This window comes from Ailuropoda melanoleuca, chromosome X, assembly GCF_002007445.2.
Source record: "Ailuropoda melanoleuca isolate Jingjing chromosome X, ASM200744v2, whole genome shotgun sequence".
NCBI lineage: Eukaryota > Metazoa > Chordata > Mammalia > Carnivora > Ursidae > Ailuropoda > Ailuropoda melanoleuca.
Window position 1 is genome coordinate 95,016,448 of NC_048238.1, and position 25,742 is coordinate 95,042,189.

General features: G+C 46.0%; 1 protein-coding gene and 1 pseudogene across 2 annotated transcripts in view; both read right to left on the reverse strand.

Annotated features, from left to right (window-relative positions):
• The window catches only part of HS6ST2 (heparan sulfate 6-O-sulfotransferase 2), a 453,517-nt gene that overhangs the window by 141,025 nt on the left and 286,750 nt on the right, over window positions 1-25,742 (reverse strand). The gene's annotated exons all lie outside the window — the stretch shown is intronic.
• Window positions 6,813-7,437, reverse strand: LOC100477074 (annotated as a pseudogene).

Below are 25,742 nucleotides of genomic sequence, written 5' to 3' on the forward strand. Positions count from 1 at the left end.
GGGCTCAAACTCTCCTTTAACACAAAATTGCCCTCCTGTTTGCCTTCATCTTGGCTGAGAACAATGTCTCTGATGCCAACCCACAATAGTTACTACTTACAGAGCACTTACCACATGCCAGGCGCTCTGCATACAACCTATCATTGAAACCTTACGACCATTCCACCAGGTGGGCACACGTGTTGCTCCTATCGTGCAAGTGAGAAAATGGAGACTTGGCTAGATTAAGTGATTTGCCCACAGTGGCACAGCAAGGAAGTGCCGCAGACAGGAGTAGGGTCTGGAGCGTAACACCAACGTTGACAGGCCATTCCACTGTGCCAAGCCTTCAGGTTCTCATCTGCGATATGAAGCGGATAAGAGTTCCTATCTGACGGGGTCGTAAGGACACAGCGCAATCGTGCATGCAAAGACTCAGCACCGTGTCCGCACAAAGGAAGCTTTCCATGATGCACCTTTCCCTTTCTTTGTTGAGGAGCTGTCTTCATGGGGCAGACCGCTACCCCCAGTCCTCCAGGCCCAAGACGACTGGAGAGAAATCCAGGCTACATAGCTGCAGGTCGGCCTTGAGCTTGACTCTCGGGAGCACAGGCTCAGGTGGCTTTGGGTTTCATTTCCGCACCAAGGCGTTATTATCCACTTTATACCTACAGTCAAGCCCATCACTGCACTGTCGAGGGGAGGCAACACACAGTGGGGCATGTCACGTAGCTGAACTCGTTAGCAAGGACACTGCCTATAGATGGACTCTAGGCCAGACCTAGTTATAAGGTCTCTCACATATGCTGTTTTTCCAAAAATGAGAAAGCATGGGACTGTTTTCCTGTTGGGTTAGTAAGGAGCCCAAGCTCCCTTCAGGGGACAAGGATGGTGTTAGAATGAAAAGATATAGAAAATAATCCAATTGGTTTGAAATGTGCAAAGCTACAAAGAAATGGAATAATGTCGTATGTTCTAAATGTAACATTCAAGACATATACAGACGTTAGAAGTAAAAAAGAGAGAGGTGACCAATCCTCCCTTGGAGAGAAGACAACTGAGTCTTCAGTAATGAGGTAAAGGCAGGTAGAGGTGCACGGGAGAGGAGAAGGGCTTTTCAGTCAAAAGAAAAGCACAAAAACACAAAGGTGTGTGAGGAAGAAGGTATTCTCAATAAGGATGAGAGCGGCGAGAGTTTAAGGGGAGGGGTAGCTGGACAGGTGAGCGAAGGTCAGATGAAGAAGAGCCTTATAAGCCATGCCAAGGCACAGAACATAGAGATTATGGTTTCGAAGGTGTTCTGCGGATGATTGTTGGCACGCCTTATGCTTAAAAATGTGAGTGTGGGGAGGAAGGACGACTCTATGATGAAATCCATTTGGGATGCTGAATCTACAAAGTTCAACAGTATTTTAACTGGATGACTTCTCGGCACATCCGATATGAACCTCCCAGAGGAGAAGAGCATAGTAGATAGGCTTTCCCAAAGCTACTAGACTACAGTCCCATTTTGCACAGAGCATCCCGTAAAACCAGGGTGCAATGGAATGTACTTTGGGAAATGTGGGTTCAACAGTTGAAAAAGGGCCTTGAAAGATCTGTCAGCAGCATGAAAACAGACTCGTGCAGTAGAGTAGAATCAGAGAGACATATTGTGAAGCTCCTGAAATACTCGAAGACATGCCCAAGTAAAGGAGTCACTGTCAGGGAGAGAAGAGAGATCATCTTTGAGAACTATTCATCAAGCAGAATCCATAGAACTTGAAGGATTGATTTAGCTGAGTGGGTGAGGGGAAAATAGTGCCCAAGTTCCCAGCTTAGTAGAGCATGTGGAAGGCAATATCACTATTAAACCATGATAAGGAATATAGAGAGAAGTGCAGGATTGGAGTGGAGTGGTGGTTAATGCTGGATTCCCTTTTGGAGTGTGTGGAGTTTGAGAAACCTATGGGATATTTGAAATTTAACGAGTCCAGCAGGTAGTTGGATGGATGGGTGTGAAGTTCAAGAGAAAGGTCACGGCTGCAGAGGTAGTTTTGGGAGTTGTCATCCTGTAGATGGTACATCCATGGGAATGAATGAGATTGTCCAATTGAAAAAAAGAGTGGTCAGCATTAGTGCTACATGCTAGGAAGTCAGGCTGGATATGGGTTGATTAGGGTTAGGTTTGACAATCTGGTCACCAATGACCTTAAGGAAAGACAGTTCCATTGGAGATGTTGGAAAGAAGCCAGATTTCAAGGAACCAAGGAAGAATGGAAGGTGAGACTCTGGAAAGGGCAAATCTAGGAACATTCATTAAAAATAACCTGAAGAAACAGAAAGGGTTTATCTTAAAAAGAAGACATGGGGAAGGAGGGTCATGACAGATGATGTCAAAGCAGCAAGAGAGCAAGAGAGTTATTCTGTGTTTCCCAGGAAGGGACCAACTTCAATTCCATGTTAGACTGACCTGGGCTCTTGTCCAGTCTGTGTGACCTTGGGCAAATCATGTCGAAGATCGGAGCCACAGCTTGGCATGTAGTAAGTGCCCCAAAAGGGTTCCATCTCGCTTTCTAAGTCACAGAGATAACAAAATAATGCCAGTAGTGCTTTGCATAGTCACAATCGTAACATAGACGTCTATGGTGGGTGGGGAGCGTGTCTGTAAATCTCTCTTGAAATTTTTTCTTTGTCGGGAACCTGAAACCTGCACAGACATGTGCTCTCTCCTTCCGAAGTCCCAGACCTTGTTTGCTAATGTCATTCATGGCCACCTGAAGCAACTGGAGATGCTTTTCCCTTTGTCTCCTCCCTCACTCGCCCAGACCGGGCCCTGGGGTCCCTGGCAGAGCACAATCCCTCCACAATAGCTTTCTTTCTCCTAGGTGCACACCTGGGCCTCCCGAGGGGATTCCCAGGGAGCCGCCAAGACAGAGAATTTCAGTCTGGAATTGCTGGTCTCCGGGAGCAGCCCCCTCAGGCCCCACTAGCTCTGCCTTCAGAAATCGTCTCCAGGAAGGCTGGCCAGGGAGAGCAGAAGAAGGTCTGCATTGTCGCAGAGCATCTCCGGAATGAAGCCTTGTGTGGAAGGAAGATGAGAGCTTCTTTCCTTGGGGCCTCCTAAAAAGCCCCTCTCCGCAGACTTTTCCCACGCTGGGAAATAAGAAAGGCAAGCCATCTCTCTTAGGGTGTACAGAAGGCAGGGTTACCAAAAATGGGATTTGGCAAAGCTGGAAATACTAGCTGGAAAAAGAGGCACGAAATGGAGGCAATCCAAACCACCGGTCAAGATTCCGAAGGAATTTGGCGCATGTATTCTGAGCACTGAGGCCACCAGACACAGTTCTCCCTCTTGTCACAATGAAGAATGAGACTCTCCCCGTAAATTGCAAGAGGGTGAGTGAAGTGAAGCAGAGCAGGAAAATGTCCCCCAAATTCAATCAGACCCTCCAAGTCAGGGGTTCCCCACATGGGCTGTGCCTTCGAAATCACCTAGAAAGCTTTTAAAATTACGGTATGGTGACTAACATAATATAATAAAAAATCATTAAAAAAATAAAATAAAATAAAATAAAATTACAAATGCCCAGACCCCCACCTTCGACCAAAGGAACCAGAATCTTACGAGATGGGGCATGAGTCCGAGCACTTCTGAAGAGCTCCCAGGGTGATTCAGATGTGCATCCAGAGCTGGGAGCCCTGCTCCGATCTACGTGAGGCACCCCGGCACAGACTGCAGGACACAGTGTGTGTGGGAGAAACGAGAGAGCCCTTTCTCCACCCCCAGCGGGCACCAACCAAGCCACTGAAGGAAACCACATTTGCTCGGGCTGGCATTTCACACCAAGAAACAATCCCACAAAAGCCTGCCCTTTGCAACAAGGTTAGACCTTGAGGGGATTCTGCTCACAGAGATAAGTCCGACAGAGAAAGACAAACACTGTATGATCTCACGTTTGTGTGGAATCAGGAAAAGTGAAACTCACAGAGAAACAGAGGCGGGAATGATGGTTGCCAGGGGCTGGGCGGAGGGTGGGGGGGATAGCGAGATCCTGGTAAAAGGGCACAGACCTCCAGTTAGAGGATGAATGAGTTCTGGGGCTGTAACGTATACATAGAGCAAGATGGCTATAGTTCGCAGTACTGTGTTGTACACCGGAAAGTTGCTAAGAGCGTAGATCTTAAATGGTCTCACAACACACACACACACACACACACACACACTGTAATTATGCAAGGTGACAGATGTGTTAACTAACCTTACCGCACTAATCATTTCACTATATATGTGCGTTAAATCATCACGCTGGATACCTTAAACTCATGCAGTGTTATATGTCAATTATATCTCAGTAAAGCTGGGGGGAAAAAGAAACAACCACACGGACCATCAAGCAAGGTCCTAAAGAAGTGACCACATGCATTTGAAATGTTTACATAATAGACTCAGCCACCCACCAGGCACCAGACAGCCCCCTGGGGAAGGCTCTGCGGTTTCTGCCCTCTCCACCCCCACTCCACCTCCTCCCTAGCTCAGTTCAGAAAAGGGAACATCTCAGCCTTTCAATATCTGATATAAACCTTTTCACTCAGTTACGCTTTTCAATTTTAAGCTGCATTTGAGTCTTTTCAACTTAATTGAGGCAGAAGAAAATGATTAAATGTTGTATCAAAATCCAGCGTTCCCGTGTGGTTCTCTGCATCATGCCCAGAGTGCCCTCGCACAGCGACGCCATCGTGCAAGACTTCAGGCTGATGCTCAGGTCCCAATGTGGCCCTCGGAGGTGTTCGGAAGACAGAAGTATGGAGAACTGAAGCATGAAATTGCTTCAAAATGATGAAGCAAAGATGTGTTTTTCTTCCCAATCAAATCTTCTCTGGAAATCCCGACAGCAGGTTTACTCAACGCCCTTGAGACCCACTCCGTAGCATTGTTTTTCATACCTTGGTCTCCTGTTCAGCACACCACCCTCTAATGCAGCCCATTTACCTTTAAATCACTTACAAAGAGCCACGTTACCATTGTCGGACGCTGGGAGGATGGCTTCTTGGTAGCTGTGCAGCCTTGGGGGGAGGCATTGCACCTTTCTTGTGTCTGTTTCCCCGTTTTACACATGGCGCTGAATTGAATGGAAGGGGTAGAGACACCTTCTGCCGGGTCCGAATCGCTCACTGTCCAAACAGCAATGCCACGTTGGAGGGCAACGTTCTGGGCAGCCCAGCCCCAGGGAGGGGGGGTAGGTGGGGTTCACCCCCTCCCAGAGGTAGAACCATTCAAAACGAGACAGGGAGCGTGAAGAGTTTGCTTTCATACTTGTGGTCACTGTGGGATTACGTTATGTGGTCCATCGATGCCCTACTGAGGGGGCACTGCAGAGCTCTGGTCAGCACAGCAGAAAGGACCTGGGCTCCATTCCCGGAACCGCCCCTAGACATCTACATGCTTTCGAGAGATGCAGACCAGTGATTATGCCCAAGGTCTGTGGTACCACCAAGGAGCTGTGTGACCAGAGGCAAGTCGCCGAACCTCTCTGTGCCTCAGTCAGTCCCTCGTCTGTAAGACGGGAATGACAATGGCTTCTGCCTCCCAGCGCTACTCTGAGGATTCACTGAGTTCATACGAACACTTACAACAGTGACCGGCACATGGGCATCGCTTTGTGAAGTTTATCGATACTGGTTTCAGCTGCAAAATGAAAGGTGTCCTAAACAACTCTTAAGTCGGGAAGGGTGTTTTGTTTATCTGTCATCTAGAACCTCTGTCAGATGTCCAGGTGGAAACAGCAGCATGAGTTGAGAATGTCCTGGGCCAGTCTGCTTGCTTTTCCAATAAAATCCTGGATTTGCGGCATAATTGGGGAATGAGTCACTGTGGTTAACCAAGTTTTCCAGATTACAAAGGTTTAGGACTTTAGACTTTCTCAGGAGTCACCAGCTGTCCTCCATCCACGCCGCCCCCCGCCCCGCTTGCTGGTTCTCCTCCCTGCTGCCCTGCCATCCTCACAGCTGCGCCGTCCGGAATCCTTATCATTCTCTTCTTCCCTCTCTCTGCTTCCTGTCTGTCTTTCTTTCTAATACCCTCTTATTTCCTTTGCCTTCCTTTCTTGGAGTCGCATATTGCCTCTGCCCGGACCCTCTCCCCAGCTTGGCTCGTCCCGAGCTCCGACTGACTTGCAAGCCCCGGCTGAAACATGCACTTGGTTCTTCCCTGTTGGAATACTCACCACCAGTGAAACAAATGATATTTACTCATCTGTTCGTTCATTCTTTCACTCATTCATTCACTTCATCCTTTCAATCATCCAAGGCATTCTTTTCTTTTTGGTCATAAAACTAATTATAGGGCATCTTGCATAATCCTCGGAGTCAGTATTTGGCTCTTTTTCATGCTGTTTGCAGAATCATTCTTTGCAGCCACAAATGAATTAAGAAAATAGATACATAGCACTAAAAATATCACTGCTCTGGGTACCTGAGGGCTTTGAACGAGTGGCTGAGAATAAACTTCAAAATGTATATTGATTCTTTTTCAATTTGGTTAAATGTTTTTTTAAAAAAAACGCTCTTTGAAGCAAATCTTATGTTATGATATGTTCAAGTCCAAAGACACGGAATGGTGACTATCACTTGTCATTATCTAAGTATTTTTGGTAATCTATTCAGGGAACTAGCTTAGGAAAAACAGGGGTTTGGTTTTTTTTTGGTCTTTTTTTTTTAAGGACTCATGCTATAAGTTTATTTACAAACATATCGGGTATGTTGAATTCAAGAGTTTGATCCATTTTTCAAAGAGACTGCACCTCTTAAAATGCTACTTTTCACATCTGTTTAATGGATTAATTAAAACATCCTTATTTCTTAAGCAGTTGGTATCTTACCATTAAAAAAGGTGCAACGAATCCAAATACAAACTACACAGTCACCATAATTAGGAACCACCACTTGTTCTCCAATGAAAATGGCCTATTCTTCCATGGGCCCTCCTCATAATGGCTCCTACGGACCACAGAGGTTGTGAACCTCTGGATGCACTATCCCAACATGGCGCTCCCGGAAGTTCTGCGAAAGGCACGGAGACCCAAGATGGAAGAAAGTGGGAAAAATGTTCTAAGTAGACCATAGTCTCTTTTGACCAAAGCTTTAATCTTCACCATCATTTTAAATACTGGATATTACAGTCAATCTTTACTGGATAAATATGTTTAGTTGAATTAAGGGCATACTGGCTTTCCAGCATGGCTTTTAGCACCCCCTTCATACTTTCAACTGCGATATAATCTTCCTAGAAACATGTGTTCATTGATAAGGTTTTAACAAAAAGTACTTATATTCATCAACGATGGTTAGAAATCACCACCCAGTTTAGAAGAAGAATATTTTCTCTTTCAGGTGCCAAATACTCTTTCCTCCCTTTGGACTGGTTGCCTTTCAAGTCAGAAACCAGAAGTAGCTTAGGGATTGAAGAAGCAAGTAAGTCTTTCTTTTCCTTTCTTTAAGTAAGCAGGAAAAGGAGCTAGTGAGTGGACTGCCCAGCTCGATTCTCAAGTTTGTTATGCTAAACCAGGGTTAAAAAATCTACCCCCCCTTTTTTTCGTGGAAGTTACAATTTCCTGTATGAGTCATTAAAAAAAATGTTCTGTAGAAGCTTTCATTAATAGAATCGCTGCACTCTTGTGGAAGAAAAATCTCCAGGCTACTTCGATCTCCCAGGGAAGTGACCTGATTTGGGCTTGGCAAGGCCCTAGGAAAACAGGAGGACGGGAGTAATTGGGTGCCAATCCTGACAGGAGAGCACCTACCCAAGTGGTAGCAGTGGTTCTATGTAGACACCACTTGAAGATGAAAGTCTTTGTCTTCCTCTTCCACCATGGCATCCATTCTTTTCCAGAGTGCTCTTTGTTCTGGATAACAGAACTAAAGCTGGGGCAGCAGCAAGCTGGACCATGAAGAACCCGGAGATCCTACAACCTAGCAACGGGGTCAGGAATCTGAACTGGGACGAGATCTGTTGCTCTGGTTCAGGCTTCTGAATGGGGAGTGCACGCCAAAACCATCGGAGAGAAACTTTTGCTGGTAATGCCTTTATGGAGATATGATATCATCCATATATGGCACCATCCACCCATTCAAGGTGAACAATTCAATGTTTTAGTGTATTCACCCAGTTGCACAACCATCGCCACAGTTGGTTTCAGAACATTTTCAACACCCCAAAAGGAAACGGCATCTTCTTTAACTGATCATCTCCCAGTCTCCCTCCTTCCCCCATCACCTGGCAACCGCTGATCTGCTTTGTCTCCATGAATTTGCCTATTCTAGGCATTATGTATAGATGGCATCATCATAGAGTATGTGGTCTTTTGTGTCTGCCTTCTTTCTCATAGCATGTCTTCAAGGTTCACCCATGCTGTGGGATGATCAGTCCTTCATTCTTTTTTTTTTTTTTTACCACTCAATCATATGCCATTGTGTGGAGATATGTACCTGGTGTTGTTTGTCCATTCGTCAGCCGAAGGACATTTGGGCTGTTTCCGCCTTTGGACTGACATTTGTTTTCAAGGTATAGACACGGACTTCTCAATTAGGACCCCAAATCACGTCCACAACAACTCCAGGGGAATCCCTGGGAATGTTTTCTGGAGACAGCTTGTAAATCTCCAACTTATCTCTTTCCACATGCCTTATGCTAGATGTTGGTCTTACAGGCAAGAATCATACATGGCCCTGCTTTCAGACTGAGTATTCAGAGTTTGAGATTGAAACTGTGTGTGTGTGTGTGAGAGAGAGAGAGAGAGAAAGAGAGAGAAAAAGAGAAGAGAGAAGAGAGAGAGAGGTGGGGAGGACAGAGTTTCCTTCTATAATGGCCCTATCTTCCTTCTTTATCTCGGTAGGCCTGCTAGGGAATTGATCAGAAGTTTCTATTTGGTAGGAGAAGGCTTTCACCTAAATATTTACATGGGGACATTTGGCTTAACTTCTACCTTGGTCTTCTTACATTCTAAGACATATAGCCCCCTAAAGCAAGGAATATGGATGTTAAATCAAGCACCTTTAGAGCCAGGGTGAAAACGTTTGATGTTTGACAATTCAACATTTCTCAGAGCAAGTCTCTATGTTGCCCACAGTACACCAAGGAAGGGGCCTGAGAGAAAGCTAGCAAAAAGCAATCTAAATCTGACTTTGTTCATGTTAAGTTATTCCTTTTGGAATTTCAACTACTTAATTATAATCCTGGAATTGTGTTTGATTCATTTTTGACAAGACCATATGTGCCCGTGTTCCCAGATTCTAGTAAAATAGATATTCCGTGCCATGTTTCAACACTCTGCCATTTGTAAAATTAGCAATTTCAAGGAAGCAAAAGGCTACTTGCCATTTTGCTGGATCAGCACCTCATTTGATCTGCCTGCATATGCTGTGAGTAGAAGTAAAGAACGCACGATTTTGTCTCTAGATAAATAAATTTGAATGCAAAATAGATGCAAAGCTGTGTCTTGAGAGACAGGGTTCATTTACATCTCAAACTAGCTCTCAGATCAGAAATGTGGCGCTTGGGCTTCCTTCTGCTCTGAAAATGTGCTTTAAAGACGAGGAAGCTTGTCCACCAAGGGAAGAGGACAGCACCCGCTGCCCCTCATTTAAAGGACAATGTCAGGGGTGCCTGGGTGGCTCAGTGGGTTAAGCATCTGCCTTTGGCTCAGGCCATGATCCCAGGGTCCTGGAATCGAGCCCTGCATCAGGATCCTTGCTCAGCAGGGAGCCTGCTTCTCCCTTTCCCTCTGCTTGCCATTCCGCCTGCTTGTGCTCCCTCCCTCCCTCTCTATCTCTGTCAAATAAATAAATAAAATCTAAAAAAATAAATAAATAAAGGACATTGTCAGGGGAGCCTGGGTGGCTCAGTGGGTTAAGCCTCCAGCTCTTGATTTGGGCTCAAGTCATGATCTCAGGGTTGTGAGACTGAGCCCCACGTCAGGCTCTACGCTCAGTGTGGAGTCTGCTGGAGATTCTCTCTCTCTTTCTGCCCCATCCCCCCCGTCTCTCTCTCTCTCAAATAAATAAATAAAACCTTTAAAAGACAATGTCAGTTATGTGACCACCCTTTCTTAAGTTTTCATAATCCCCTATACTTATGTGGAGCTTTAGGCTTTTGAAATACTTTGACACATTTCTCCCCATTTAATCTTTACAGTGATCTAGTAACACATAATGGGAAAGGGTGATGATGTTCACTGTACAGATGCAAACGCTGCAGTTATGGGACCTCCCCGCAGTCACACACACCTCACAGATGGTAAAGCTGGCCTTGATGTCCCATCTTCTGACACTTGCACAGGGTCCTTTCCACTGGCCCTGACATAAGTCTCAATTGGCTATTCCGTAAAAACCTGCAGGTGGTGGGCTTCACAGGGGACAAAGGGAAAGGAAGTGACATTGGAAGAAATGGAAATCTGTCTTCAGCTTCTTCCCCTCCCCTCCCCTCTCTAGCTGGCCTGTCCCATCCTTCTACCCCACGGAGGCTGGGAGGGAGGGGATGCTGACAATGCCTTTCTGCAGGTGTGTCAACGCCATCCCTTCCATTCTTCTTACCTCCCCTTGACTGCACCACTGGGGGCTCAAGCAGTATGGACTGACTGAATATCTCCCTGTGAAGGAGACGCATGTGCTCCCGTTGCCAGGGCTGCTTAGGCAGATCCGGCTGGCTGCAGAGGAACCACAGTAGACGCGCGCCAAGCACTTCCCCGGGAGAAGCTGTGATCCATTGTCAAATCTACAAGTGCCTTTCCTTTCTTGCTGAACTTCCAAATAGTACAGAACAAGGGCCTGGAAGGCAGAGAGACCCGGAACTGAGTCTCAGCTCTGGGATTTCCTAGCTATGCAACCTCAATCAACTTAATGTCGGAGTTTTGACTTTCTCATCCGTAACATAGGGATAATATCTTCCACCTCACAGGATCCTTGTCAGAATGACGCAAGAGAAGGTAAGTAAAGCCATTAACATGGTGCCTGGAATGTCACGGTTACTGACCATTGGCAGAAATTATTTTAAATAAACTTGCAAAGCTCAATAATATTTCTTCAGCATGCTCCAGGGAAGGAGAGGGGGGGAGAGACTCGGGTCAAGTGTGAGGTACAGTACTGAGAATCCTCTCCAAATTTCCTGTCTGCTAGGCAGATCCTGCCTGCCAATGGACCTGCAAATCACATCTAACTTCTTTCTGTTCTCCTTATGAAAGCTCATTAACGATAAATATTTCCCATCCCACCTACTGAATTCCTCCTGCCACCTGGATACCATTTTCCCTTCTTAATGCCTGCTCTGCCTAATGGCACCATGACTTGGCCCAGGGTTTGCTCGAAGTAGCCACCGTATGTTTTCAGTAAAAGGGGAACGACTGTGTCCCGATTGTGTTGAAAGTGGCAATCACACATGGATCGGTAAATTTCACGAGGACTGTCCTCTGCAGAACTTTCGCTTGTACTTCCAGTGCCCATCGCATAAAATGCAATGCTCAAGTCAGAACAGCAGTGTGGCTTTGAAATAAACAAAGGTCCATTCATGAAATAAGCCTTCCCTGAGATATCTTCTGACGCATCCAGCCAGATGGTCACGATTAAAGTCAATAGGCTTCCCATGGCAAGCCGAGCACTGGACTCTGGCAACTGCCTGCAGCCATTTGCTCCACGGATGGCAAGAAGGCTGCAGATGCCAGCCCGGCCCAGGAAGCCAAGGCAACAGACCTCTTCAGGTCCCGGCAAGTGACAAGAGATGCAAGGACTCTTTGGAGTCCTTTATTTCCCATGTTTTCCATGGGGGGTGAAGTTCTGGCACACTTTCTTATTCTTTTTCAGCCTACATTAAGGAACTCAGAGCTTCCCATAAACTCAAAGTGCTAAAATCACAGAAAGGAGAGGAAACCAAAGGGCAGAGGTGGGAATGGGGCGGGTTTGTAGATAAACTGCATTATGTTCTTTGAGCCAGAAAACTTTAGGATGCCCTGAGTAGCCCACCTGCTTGTCCTTAAGGAGGGGATTCTGGGAGGGTAAATGCATCCTGACTGAAGGAGGGTATGGGCTGAATTCAAAGGAAGAAAGGCAACTCCAATTCCCAGAAGTCTGTGGTCCACCAATGCTACGAAGACACAGAGTCAATTAATCTGTCATGTCCTCACTCCTGGATTGCCAGGGGGACTGGGTGGTTGCGGAGAACTACGTAATTGATGGAAAAAAGTATGTTCACCTCAAAGCAAAGGCCTATGGAAGGAAGCCGTATTACCACGCCCCTTCTTTTTTCCAAGTCAGAGGAAAACTGAAGCCTTCAGACTGCCTAACTGCGGACTGATTATCTTACCACCCTGTGAAAGGTGCTTGCCAGGAACACCGGCACCATTAGAATTCTGGGCTCCTTCCCCTGTCTGCAACTTGACAAGGAGAATGGAATTCTATCTAATAGCTTAGCTGTGTAAAAGTACAGCTGTCATTTGTGAGACTCTTGAGTGAAAAACAGGAGTCTCTTCTTTCTCTCCAGTACGGCGGGGGCGTGTGTTCACGTGCGCATGCATAGGACCCCACGTGCATATGCGTTAGGAGAGGGCAGGGATGGAGAAAAAGAGGCAAGCCCTCACTCATTCCTCCAAAAGGCTGATCCCAGTGTTGCATTCTGGTTGGCCTTCAACAGGAAAGGGCTGGAACGGGGCGGCCAGAAGGTTGGGACAAGCGGAGACTAAAAGCCCTATTTACTATGGGAGGGCTGCTTTTTCCCTGCAGTTCGTTCCCTTCCTCCCCAAGGCTGGATGCTCCCGGGAAGGCGCTTTAGCGACATGAGATTCTCATCCACCACCCATTCTCCTGACCAGGAAACTGAGGTCTGGAAAGAAACAGGCACCGGCTAGGGGCACTCGGCCCGAGGGCCAGCAGGGACCCGTGCCTTCCTCTTTGCAAACAACTGTTCCCCCATGCCAAGCTGCCTCTCTGTAGTTCATGATTTTTAGCATTTTGCATTTCTTCATATTTCTTAAGGTGCAGTTGTTTGTGTGTTACTAATTCAGGCTTTGCAGCACACTGATGTATTCCGGTATTGTCCTATCCATGCTACTTTATAAAAGTATCCCCTGAAGCATGTCAAAACATACAGTTAGTTATTTTAAAGGGAAAAATGCTTCAGTAAATCTCTACAGAACACATCATATGAGTTAGCATAATAAAAAATTGATTCTGTTAAAATAAAATCATTTTGGAAGACAAGTGTTTGGCTGGAGGCTGAATGTCAAGTCCAAGGTGGACAGGCCTCCAGATCTTCTTCTAACAGGGCTGCCACTGTCCAGTCACAGTGTCCCACGGGCCCACACCTCCAAAGCACTCAGCAAACAGAGTTGCAGATCTTCATGGTAGCACTCGTCCAAGCACTTCGTAATTATCTGCTCACTTCTATCCCCCCAGCTGACTGTGACCTTCTCAAGGACGAGAATTCCCTCATCTTTGTGCCCCCAACACCCCAGCAAGGGGCCTGACACAGGAAGTGTTCAGTAAATGTTAGTTAAATAAATTATTAGAGCAGGGGCGCCTGGGTGGCTCAGTTTGTTAGGCCTCTGCCTGCTCGGGTCATGATCCCAGCCGGGGTCCTGGGATAGAGCCCAGGGTCCGGCTTCCCTGCTCAGCGGGGAGTCTGCTTCTCCCTCTCCTTCTGCCCCTCCTCCCCACTTGTGCACGCTCTCTCGCTCTCTCTCTCAAATAAATAAAATCTTTAAAAATAAATTAAAAATAAATAAATAAATAAATAAATAAATAAATAAATAAAGTGGCATCTTTCCATTTTACAAAGCTCTCGTAAATCCATCCCCCGGCGCTGAAGTACAAGCAATTTATGTCCTTGAGCCTGAGGACTTGACTCTTTTTAGCAGCCCATCAGAAAAGTAAGGCATCACCTTGGTTCTTTATGGTAAATGGTGAACGTTAAGAATCTTTAAGATGAAGATCAGGGACGCCTGGCTGGCTCAGCTGGTAGAGGATGTGACTCTTGATCTCAGGGTCGTGAGTTTGAGCCCCATGTTAGGCATAGAGATCAGATGACTTTAAAAAAAAAAGGATGAAGGTCAGCACCCTTAATAAGAGGTGAGTTTCTGGCCCTTGAAAATCTGTTCAGAGAAACTAGTGGTCAGCATTTGGAATAATTACAAATGTGTCTGGAAATGTTTATCTGATTGGAAATATTTCTAATTACACACTAGTTAAGAAGATGAGGACAGTGTGGTCCCATGAAGCCCTTAAACACTGATTTCTGGGCCACTTTATTTCATTGCCAATATTTTCAGTGTCAGTCTCCATGGGAAACACAGTGCCCTCTTTCACCTTTGAGCTGTGGGTCTGCTCCTGCCACTCACTGGTTCTGCGGCCAGAATGTATGCCAGACTAACCTCTCTGTGAGCCTCCCTTCCTTCATCTGTGATGTGGCGATCATATCACCATGCATCCAGGACTGGGGAAATGATTAAATGAGATAATATGTGTGAGATGCCTAGTGTATTTCAAAAGTTCTTGATAAATCTACACTATTGGGGCGCCTGGGTGGCTCAGATGGTTAAGCACCTGCCTTCAGCTCAGGTCATGATCTCAGGGTCCTGGGATCGAGCCCCACATAGGGCTCCCTGCTCAGCTGGGGAATCCGCTTCTCCCTGTCCCTCTGCCTCTCCCTCCCACCTGCTCATACTCATTCTCTCTCTCCCTCTCTCTAATGAATAAATAAAATCTATAAATCAATCAATCAATCAATCAACGCTATTATTCAACTTCTCTTGTGAAGGCCTTAAGGGTTATGCTGATCTCCTTACCTACTGGCAAAAGTTGAAATGAAAGGCATGATAAAGATGAAGATAAGGTGGGGCGTGAGAAAGAACCAATTCTCAAGAATCCAGAAGAGGCCAGAACAGTGCTCCAGGGCGTCTCAGTGCCACCATCTTCCATGCCCTCCTTAAGCCCCTACCCCCAGCCTGCCTTGTGGTGCAGGAGAATTCCATCCCACCATGGTCCGCAGTCACAGGCTCCAGAGGAACTACACAGCTGGCCTCATCACCAGAAACCTCCCAATGCCACAGATAGAAGGGCCGCAAGAACTCAGTCACTTTCTGAATACTGTTTCTGCCTCCTGAGTCTAGCACTTCCTTGTCTGCTGACAAAGCCAGCAGCCCCTGCCACGGCAGCCCGGCTCACACTTCCCAGAGAAGTAAACCCACGGGAATGACAGCCCATGGTTACAAACGTTCTCTTATCTTCCCGCTCTGCCCCATTTGCAACGTACTCATCCTACCTTCCTTTCCTTGTGCTGGGTTCGTCTGATAGTCTCACTAGTTTCACTGCCTTGAAAATTGAATATTGATTATGACATAAAGTATGGAAAGAAATATTAACATTTTTGAGTTGAAAATAGGACTTGTGAGAACTGTCCTCGGATGGATTACACAGTTAACTTCCAACAGCTCAAACCCCCAGGTCAGCAGGATTTTGGTGCCAAGTGGCTGCTATCTGTTTCCTTCCTCCCTTTGCCCAATGTGGGGAGAGAGCTTGAGGTGGCCTTCTGTTTGGACCCTCGCAGGCTGCAGACCTCCCCTCTCCCAGAGAACTTCCGCTGCCCACACTCAAGCGCACAGCGTTTGGTAAGCTCTTAGCACGGTAGCTGGAAGGAAAACATTCAACGTGTGCATCCTCAAAGGCTTGAAACAAAGAATGGTTCTGGGATGCTCTATGGAACCACCCCAGCAAGCGAGGAATCCAACTCTTTTTTAAATCGATACCTAAGGGATCCAATTAAACATGTGTCTTTTGTTTTTATTAATAACAAAAATGGTACATCAGAGAAATACAGGAAGAGATGTTTTTCCTCTCTAGGGTAAATATTAATGCTAAGCTGTAAGGTAGATGGTGGAGCTTTTATTGAGGCTTAAACTGTTTATAGATTTTAATTGCAACCTGTTCTGAACGAATACAATTAAACATTGTTTGTAATACAAGACACCTGCATAACACGTAATTAGAGAAACTTCTCTTTAATGGGGGCGTGTGTGGAAGGCTGGTGATGATGATGAATAAAGCCATACGTGGTACCGGAAAGCCATCGTGACGCTGCACAGCTAATGGAAAACTCACGGAGTGAGCAGAAAAACAAAACCTCAGACACGGAAAAAGAATGACAGCCATTTATGTCATCTGCCTGCCGCTTCTGCCTAAAGACCAGGCGGCACGAAGATGGCAACACACCTCACTCAGTTGGTGTCACACTACCCGGGTAGCCGTCTTTGATGTGCAGGGCAAAGCCGATGCACCCGTCTGTCCTCACACTTTGTGCTCCCGCAGCAAGGCTGCCTGCCTTCTCGTTAGTTTCACAGATGAGGGGGAACCTGGGAAGTAGTAACACCTCCCCGGGAAAACGAAACTTCCCTCCGAAATAAACTTCACGATTTGAAAAGCAGAGCAGACCAGCTGTTCCCTCTCTAAGAAGACTTGATGCTAAATTACTATCTCCAAGGACGGTGATAAGATGTGAAAAGTCACTCGGATGCTCCCAGGCCAAGGGCACAGTGGGGCACCAGGACTGCGCCTTCCCCTCGGCCCCTGGGGCTCCGCACACAAAAACACTAAACTGAGCCATTGTGATGTCTCCAGACTCCGAGACCTAAGGAAGGGGGGTTCTGATCTACCCTGCAGTGACAATGACCAGAAGTAAAGACGGCCAGGTCAGGGAGGGGAGATCGCTCAGAAGGGAGAAGGGGGCTCGCATGCTCTCCTTTCCATCTAGTCAACACACCAGGCTTGAGATCTCCCTAGAGGACACAGCCTTACTAATAACCCTAACCTCCCCACCCCCATTCAGTCCTTCCTCAGGAACAAGGCCGAGGGGCCCTGCACACCGGAGCTGCCTGCCTCCAGCCATGGGGAGGAAGCCTGGTGAAAGGGACGTTTAGAGGGAACCAGGGCTGCCCGCCCTGCCCTCTTACGCTCTTTCTGTCCAGCTCCTACGAGGCCCAAGGTTCTCTCTACTTGGTTAGCGAAGCCATCGGCTTCTCCCCTCAGTCTTCCCTTCCCTGGCCCCTATAAGCTAGAGCTTCCGCTTCGGTTTTCCTGGTCTCCCAGGAAATTGCTCCCTTTCACCTGCGCTCCTGGTTTCTTGTTCTAGTTCTGGGTCTCCAGCCCTGCCGGGTCTGCAAGATACTTACTACCGGACCGACAGCCCTCCGAGCAAAGTGCCCCACAGAAGTTCACAAATGTGGTGCAAAGAAATGGGAGAGGATGTCAGGCGGCTTTGCCTTAGAATTTCGAGAATTCCTTAGAATTATCCACTGGTGTCCTGGACAAGTGAATCCCTGAGCCTCAGTTTCCCCATCTGTAACATGTGTCTAAAAAGAGGACTCTACCTCACAGAACTACCAGTGGTATTAAATGAGGTCACGTTAGTAAACACTTCGACAATGCCTGGCACATAGCAAGTACTCGGAAAATGGGAGCTATCATCATCAGTGGGCATGACTCTAATACATGTTCCCCTCTGAGAAGAGATGACCTCAGAGCACAGGGCCCTTGCTGGCCAACAGTATAACTGCCACAGCAGAGCACAAAACTCCAGGCCATTATTTTTATTCTTAAATCAACACTATATTGAGAATTTACACATGAAAATCAATGGCAAACTAAAATACTTGGCTTTATTTACACCTTTGAGCATCTGCCTGTCATAAAAATGTGAGTTCAGTGAATAAACATGGCTAAAGGACTAGTGACAGATAGTTTTCTTACTCTGGCTTCTTCCCTGAAGAAGCACACCCACAGAATCACAATGGCCTGGGGTCGACCGTGTCCACTCCCACCACCCACTTCTCAGAACCCTGCACTGAGCAGGCGCACAGATCCCTGAAAACCAACCACCACCTGGTCCAAAGGAAACACATGCACCAGAAGCTGGAAGCCCAAGATCTCTTCTTGGCCTCATCCTGGGGGAAGAGTCCGAAGCCCATGAGTCATTATACTTCATGGTGTTGACATCTCTAGCTGTGCCCACTGCTATTCTCCTGCCTAAACCATTCACAAGACAGAGTCATCAGCTCTGTTGTTCGACTAGAGTGGTAGTATGGGCATTCAAATTGATTACTTTATTGTTTTCAAAACTTTGTATTTGCATATAGTTGACACACAACATCACGTTAGTTTCAGGCGTACAACATAGTGATTCAACATCTCTGTATATTATGCTGTGCACACAAGTGTAGCTACCTTGTATTCCCACACAACTCCATTACAATACCATTGACTATATTCCCTATGCTGTGCTTTTTATTCCCGTGACTTATTCATTCCATAACTGGAAGCCTATAATTCCCACTCTTCTTTACCCATTTTGCCCATCCCCTCTCCCCTCTGGCAACCATCAGTCTGTTCTCTGTACTGTATTGTTTGTTTATTCATTTGTTTTATTCCTTGGTTACGAATATGAGTGAAATCATATAGTATTTGTCTCTCTCTGACTGTTATTTCACTTAGCATTATATCCTTTAGGTCCGTCCACGTTGTTGCAAATCGCAAGATTTCATTCTTTTTTATGGCTGAGTAATATTTCTTCACACACACACACACACACACACACACATCCCACATTTTCCTTATCCATTTGGCTCTTATTAGACATTTAGGTTGCTTCCATATCTTGGCTATCGTAACTAATGCTGCAATAAATATAGGGGTACATATATCTTTTCAAGTTAGTGCTTTTGTTTTCTTTGGATAAATACCCAATAGTGAAATTATTGGATCACTTGGCATTTTTTAAATAGTTTTTTTTTGAGAGAGAGAGAGCACATGAGTAGGTGGGGTGGGGCAGGAGGCAGAGGGAGACGGAGAGAGAGAATCTCAAGCAGGCTCTATGTTCAGCATGGAGCCCAAGGCGGGGTTTGATCTCACGACCCCATGATCACGATCTGAGCCAAAATCAAGAGTCAGACGCTCAACCGACTGAGCCACCCAGGCACCCCTGGTGTTTCTATTTCTAATTTTTGGAGGAACTGCCATCCTGTTTTCCACAGTGGCCATACCAAAAGTTGATTCCCCTGTAAAGTAGTTTGTTGACTAGCCAGATTTCCACTCCGTTTCCAAGCCTCATTGAAGTGGGATTCCACCAGCAGAGGATATAAAGAGGAAGCTCTGTGTGTACATAGCTAGTGACTGTCACAGATGTTCAGTGCGCCTCCCCGGGGACACAGAAAGGGAAGGAGCACTAAAGGGCCAAAGGGGCCAGGTCTAGTTCTATGGAAGTTTCTGATATAAAACCTCAGTCTATAAGGTAAGACTGCTCAATGGATTCTGTATCTAATGAACGTGGAATGCCAGTCCCATGCACATGTGGCCACCTTGCAGCTTGGCAGGTTGGCTATACACAGAAGCATGGGGTACGTCAGGAGAACACCAAATGTTAAGAAGTACATCTCCCCTAACACCAGTCTGATAAGTATAAAAGCAAGAGGTGGGGAGGGGTAAGAGGTTCTGAGATCCTCTCAGAAAGGTCTAGTCCAATACCTCTTCTCATCACCTCCCTGCCTTCCTCCTTCCCCTTGTGGCGGGCCATTCTCTCACACCCTCCCCCCAACACACCTGTGGCTTCACAGCCTAGGATCCCTCCCTGACGGAGACACCCAGATTGGTATGTTTGCATAGCTCAGCTAAACACGCATCTTTCCCCCTAGGAGACCAAACTCTCAGATTTTGCCCACCCCTGTCCCCAGCCCCATATCTACCTCACCCCTACTGAAGAAGCATTTCATTAAGGCCACAGATTTGGCAGAGCATAACCTCGGCATTTCTAGCCCCTAAACGGGCAACATTTCTATCCCCATCCCCACAGTTCAAACCTGGGCATTATGTTTATGTGTCTCTATAACTGCACATTTTGTAAAGCATATGAAATTTAATATCTTACAGGTATTCAAATCTAGTTTCAATACACAAACACCCGTTAAAGGCCATCTTGGTCAAAGAGACTGAATGGACTGGGGTTTGTTCATTATACAGTATTTTGCCTTCAAACAGGATATTGTATCTACATCAGCAGAGCGATATTAATATGAATATCATCCCTGTAGATCTCTAAGGCTCCTTCCACCCTGGATATTCTAAGATTTTCCATTTCTCTACAGAAATTGCCTTTTTTGGGGGGAGAACAGGCTGTTAAGGTGATATTTGCTGAGATGAGACTTTGCCACATTCGGAACCAACGCCTCGGTATTACGGTACACCTAATAAGAGCAATTCAATCCATTTTACAAGAGAAACTAATCATCCATTCTCGCCTCCTTGCAGAGAAGGTTCTGAGGAAAGAAAGAAAAACAAGAGAACATGTAAATTCATCTAACCAACGGTGCCACTACTTTTAAATTCTTCCTGATCCCTCAAAGACACAAAGTGAACCCTTGGTTTAAAATGCCACTAAAGCCTCGTCTCATTTGTCCTGCGGGAACCTATATAATTTCCTCGCTTGTAAATTACTCTGCACACACAGAGTTTGGGGATGTGAGTGGTGACACTCTGCAAATTATTCCCAAACTATCCATCCCTCTGATGTTCCAGGCAGGCAGCTAAATGGCCTAGAGCAGAGACTGGCAAGAAGTAAATATCGAAGCTTTCCAGGCCATACGATCACTGTCACCAGTACTGAACTCTGCTGTTGTAGCACGAAAGCAACCCTAGACGACATGCAGCTGAATGAGTGTGGCTGGGTTCCAATAATACTTGATTGATGGACCCGGAAATATGAACTTCATATCATTCTCCCCATGCCACGAACAGTACTGTTCATTTTTTTCAACCATTTAAAAATGTGAAAATCATTGTTCGCTCACAGGCAGGCTGCATTTGGTTGCTGCCCCTGTCCTAGAGGAACAGTATGTCCTAGCATCCTGTTCTAGTCCTAATTGAGCAAGTCAAGGAAATAACAATCATTATGATGACAGCTGAGTCCAAGGATTATGCACCACTATTTAAATAAAGTCTCTTATTAAATCCTCACAACTAACCTATGATGTTGGGACTGCTGTGGTCCCCATGTGTAAAACGGGGAAACAGACACAAGAAAGGTGCAATGCCTCCCCCCCAGGCTGCACAGCTACCAAGAAGTAGAGTGCGGATGGGAAACACATTTGACTGACTCCAAGGCCCACGCCCCTTACCACTACCTTGTGTTCTCTAGAATGAGACTGCCAGCTCCACGCAAATTCAACCACCCCAGGAGTATGAACTCCTGTCCCAGGAAGAGGTAAACACAATGACCCCCAATGCAAACACTATCAAAGTACCTGAACCAGGCCCATAATTCAGTTCAAGTCTAAGGAGTTGAAATTTGCTTTTCAGTGAGTTTTCAGGCAAGTATTTAAAATGCTTGATTCTTGGGGCGTCTGAGGGGGCTCTGTCGGTGAAGCGTCTGACTCTTGGCTTCGGCTCAGGTCATGATCTCAGGGTCGTGAGATCGAGCCCCACATCGGGCTCTGTGCTGGCCATGGAGCCTGGTTGAGACTCTCCCTCTCTCTTTCTCCCTCTGCTCCTCCTCTCCCCCGTCTCTCCCTCTCTAAAAAAAAATAATAATAATAAAAATAAATTAAAAAATAAAGTGCCTTGGTGCACTGGGTGTTATACGCAAACAATGAATCATGGAATATTACATCAAAAACTAAGGATGTACTGTATGGTGACTAACATAACATAATAAAAAATTTTTTTTAAATAAATAAAAATAAAAAATAAAGTGCTTGATGCTTTTCAGAGCTGACTGAGATAAAATAACCAAGGCAGCCTAGAAAGAAAAGGGGCCAGATGGGTGCAGTGGAGTGGGGACGAGTTCCAGCAGGGTGCGGGATGGGGAAGAAGGAGTGGACAGTGGCAGGGGTCACGCTTCTAGAAGCATGATTTTGGTTGAAATCCAGACAGTGCAAAAGGACACTAAGAAAGTGACTCTAGATGCAGGGTTCCGGGCATCAGTGCAAAACAGCACTAGCACTAAAAGGCTCATGGGAAGGTAATGTCATGGCAGAGACTGCCTTTGCTTGCACTCCCTCAAGGAGGCTGGAAGAAACTCAGCATAAGTGTACAGCCATTTGTTCCCAGAGGGAAGGTTCCTGAATCCTCTTATGCAAGTGCACTTGAGACTCCTTAGCCTACAAGACACTTCAAGCTTGGCTGGCTTGGTGCATGCACTTTTAGTATGGAAGGGTCCCAACAGTCCTTCTGGAAATCTTACCCTGGTGGCAGAGAAAGGCTTTCCCTAAATTCTTATCTCGGGAGATCAGGCAGGTGAATTAAAATCACTATCTGAATAAGACACAGGATAAACAAAAATAAGAGAAATACACAGAACAGGAGATGTTCCACTCAAGCCCCCACTACTCTCCAAAAACCTCTTTCACATTTCCAAATGTCACACCCCACGCTTAAATAAACGTGCCTTCCTTCCAGACAGGGAAAAAAGCATCCAATTTGTTTTGATACTTTAAAACATTCTCATGATACAAGTGATGCCTGTAACAGAAAATTATGGGGCAAAGGAGATTTTTATCTCGCAACTCTGCAGCTCCTCACGGCCAGTTCCCATGTGCCTGGGTGGGCGTAACTCAGTTGCTCCACTTTCCAGGGCTCAATGCTCCATTTTCTCCTAAATCCCAGCACTAGGAGAGCCTACGTTGTCAAAGACACTGAGGCGAGAAAGCCTTCTGGAAGCAATTGACACTTTACAGCTCGGAAATCCAGGACCCCCATAGTTGCTTTGAGGGTCAAGAGCCAACTCCTATCCCCTAGAATAAGAAAGCTGACAATATAGTGTTAATTCAAATCTGGCTGCCCCGGGGGAAAGACCACAAAATACAAACATGAGGAAATGGAAGCTAGATAGCTAAGAGAGGTTAAATGACTGGCCCCGATCCCATATGAACAGAGCTGGCCTGGCCGTGGTCCTCAGATCAGTGTGCTGGACCACAGCCCTCCCTGTAGTGACTGTCTGCTGTTCACCCTACTCAGTCAAAATCTCTGAGAGTGGATCCCAGGAATCTGCAGACATTCATTCAACACGTATGTTTTCAGCCCTGGATACGTGGCAGGCACAGCGGCTGGCACCAGGGATCCATCAATATCCTGGTTCCCGCCTTACTGAGCTTGCACATGACCTGCATGGGGGCAGCCATCTTAAAGTATATCTCTAATTCCACATTTTGACTAAGGGTCTGAGGAACAAAAACCTCCCACAACTGGCTAAATAATTGGAGTTTCTTCCTGTGGTTTCCTTTCTTTCCCGTACGTGTTCTCATTGCTTGGATTACTATTCTAAGAAAGGTCTCGTCCAAGCAATAGTCCTAACTTTATGATCCTATCACATGCCCCATAAACCACCTCGATGCTTCATTTCCATTATACGAGCTTCTCTGGGACAGAAATACATATTATAACGAGCAACACAAAACAAACCAACAATGCCTTCCTGACCTGCATTGAAAAATGATACCTTATCAGCTTTAATCCAACTGCATTGTTCTTTGTAAAAAGTAAATGACTGTATGAGATTGTCTGAAACACAGATAGAGCTTTAGTTAAGCCTCTGCCTCCAAGAGACCAAGCAGCCTGAATAGTAAGCTAGAGCTAAGGAAAGGGATATTTGTCCCCCAACGTGCAACCCTGTTTTATGATTGCAGTTGCAATCCTGGTGCCAGGAGACACTAGACAACATTTGTGAAAATGTTGTCCATGGATTACCCACATAAGAATCACTCTAGGATGCCTGTTAAATGCACAAGTTCCCAGGCTTCACTTAAGCATTCTGTAATAGATTAACTGCATTAGTGTCCACAGTTAATGGCCTCTCTATAGCCTTGCCCTTTGCCCTGTAACTCTGGAGACCCCCCCCCCAAATGTGAACTAGGCCACGTGACTTGCTTTGGCCAATGGGATGTTAGCAAATGGGAAGCAAGCAGAGACTTGAAAAGCTCATGTGCATTTCCACTAGCTCCCTTATACCATTGACTGCTCGCTTAGACTCGTGTCACATCGTAAGAACAAGCCTGGGTTAATGTTCTCAAGGATGAGAGGCCACATGGAGTAGGTACAAGTCATCCCAGATGAGGCCATCTGAGAAAAGCCAATCCCTAGGTGACCCACCAGCTGAGTGCAACTGAGTCCAGCTATGATGAGCCAAGCCTGGCCCAGATTAGCAGGACCATCCAGCCAACTTTCCCACTAGCAGCGCCCAAAGATTCCAATCTCTCCACATCCTCACCAACACTTGTTACTTTCAAGTATTTTTGGTTTGGGTTTGTTTTTTTGTTTTTGTTTTCGTTTTTGTTTTTTGTTTTGCCATCCAAATGGATGTGAAGTGTGGTTTTGATTGGCATTTCCCTAATAATTAATGATGTTGAGCATCTTTTCATGTGCTTATTGGCAATCTGTATACCTTTTCTAGGAGAAGGTTCTATTCAAGTCTTTTGCCCATTTTTAATCGCATTGTTTGTTGTTGTTTCCATAGGATTTTATATGTAATAAATGGAGCAAGGTTTTTTAGACAAGAAGAGAATTCTAAATTAAAGAGGTAACTAATTGTGAATGCCTCACACATTTTTTCTGTTGTAAAAAAGCCCTACTTTATCGGTGCTGTGTGCGTTCTTTCCTCCTAACCCCATCTCAGAGGAAGGGCTCACATGTACAGCTAACCTTCTCTCTGCACACTGCCTTCCATTCTTTCCTGCTTCCTCCAAAATCTTTGTCAATTTTCCTCCAGTCTCTTCCCATTTAGTGACTCATTTCTCCCAAAATATGTGCTCAAATTTCTCCATTGTCCTACAGATAATTTCTATGGTCTGCTTTGTCCTCAAGATTCTGCTATCACTCTACACACTCAGTGTCTCCAGGTTTCCAAACCACTGCCACATGATTGCCACCCCTAATAGGCTACTTGACCTGCTTCTTTTCCCTCAATAACCTCTTCAATCACTAAATGGAAGGCACATTTTGCAGTCTCTCTGACGCGGCTATTCCGGAGCACCTGAAAATGCCAACCACCTCCTCCTTATTGAAATTTACTTCTCCCGTGATTCTGGTGATCTCACTCACTCACTCTTGGTCCTCTTCAACTGCTTCCTCTTGGTTCTGGTTGTTTGCTGCATTTCTTCTGCCCAGAATACACATGTAGATAGACCCCAGGCCTCTGCCCTTGTTCTCCCTTCAGACCCACATATCTACCTGCTTCCTGGACATTGACTGGGAAGGCTCTGATAAAGCTGAACTGTAACAAAACTGAACTCACTTTCCTTTCTTCTCTAAATCCACACCTCTGCCCAGGCTTCCTATCTCATTGAAGAGCAGCAGTGAGATCCACCATATCCAACCAGATGGAAAATCATGGCTTCACGGTTGACTCTCCTTCACACGTGTGCTGACCACATCAGATTGGTCATATGTCCTGGCAAGCCAGCCTCTCTTTAACACGTGCCTCCTCTTCTCCATTACAATGGCCCTAGTTCAAGTCCCCCCTACCGTTTACCTATTGCAAAAGCTTCACATCTGATTATTTTTAGCCTCTGATCTCTCCTCCCTTTAAGCAACCCTCTACATTATCACCAGTGAAAGCAAATAAATAAGTGAATAAATAAGCTACAATGAAAATGTGTTTCCATATTCAAAAACCTTCAAAGCTCCCATTTTCCATAAAGTCCAACTGGTATGCAAGTCCGAAGGTTGACGTGGCATGTGGAAAAGAGCCTGGGCATCAGGGTCGGAGA